Below are 913 nucleotides of genomic sequence, written 5' to 3' on the forward strand. Positions count from 1 at the left end.
CAACGTCATGCAACAGATTCGGCATGAACCAGCCTCATTCACACCCATTCATTTTTTGGGGCCCCCCTCTTTAGCATCTGTTCAGAAATGGATAGGGAGGTACGATTGCAAGTCAACAGACCCTGCGTTGACTTGCGCTTTCCTTCGGATTTTGGTGTTAATGGGCCCTTTTAAAGGAATCTTCCCTCTCATCCCGAAGCCACACCCCCTCAGCAGAGTCAGAGTTTGTGCAGAGGACCACGCAGTCCGCTTTCGACCCTCTTTTTTTAAATTAAAGCTTTCTGCTCCCTTCACGGTGGAAAGGATGAACTCGGGAGCCAGTCAGCCCGATGTAGACGGGACAAAAAAATGATTTTTGGAATGTTAAGATTGAAACTTTCCTCTTACAAAGGGATTGTGACTACAGCTCGTCAACGTCTACATGGGGGGTGTTGTAAAGTCTGCGGCCCCCTATCGGAGATCAGAGCCTTCTATAGGCAGCGACTGCCTTCTATGTGTATCTATAGCAGCAGCAGCTCCTCTCGCAACCAATCTGACTTCACAGAGCCCTCAGCTCGTTCATGCAGATTAATGAGCTGAGCTGTCATCTCTTGGCTAGAGGTTGACGAGCTGAAAGCTGTAACTTCCTCCCGTTCTAAGTGGAAAGGTTTTAATGCTTTTTCCTGGAAACCCTCTTTCAGGAGTCAGTGAAACGCGTTGACATCCATCAGATGGATCCGCCGTGCACCGGTCATCGTACTCTTACCTGCTGCAGCTAATTGATTTTGTCCAGCCCTAATGGGAGGCCATGGTCTCCACTGCCGGTCCTGGTTTTCCCAGAATCCCCCACCCTGGCCTAAAAGGAAACGTTTTTCTTTTTTGTCCCCCCCCCTTTTGCCCTCTTTGTACAGTAAAAATGTATTTTATAGCCCGA

This window comes from Nanorana parkeri, unplaced genomic scaffold, assembly GCF_000935625.1.
Source record: "Nanorana parkeri isolate BGI_ZX_2015 unplaced genomic scaffold, ASM93562v1 scaffold609, whole genome shotgun sequence".
Lineage (NCBI taxonomy): Eukaryota > Metazoa > Chordata > Amphibia > Anura > Dicroglossidae > Nanorana > Nanorana parkeri.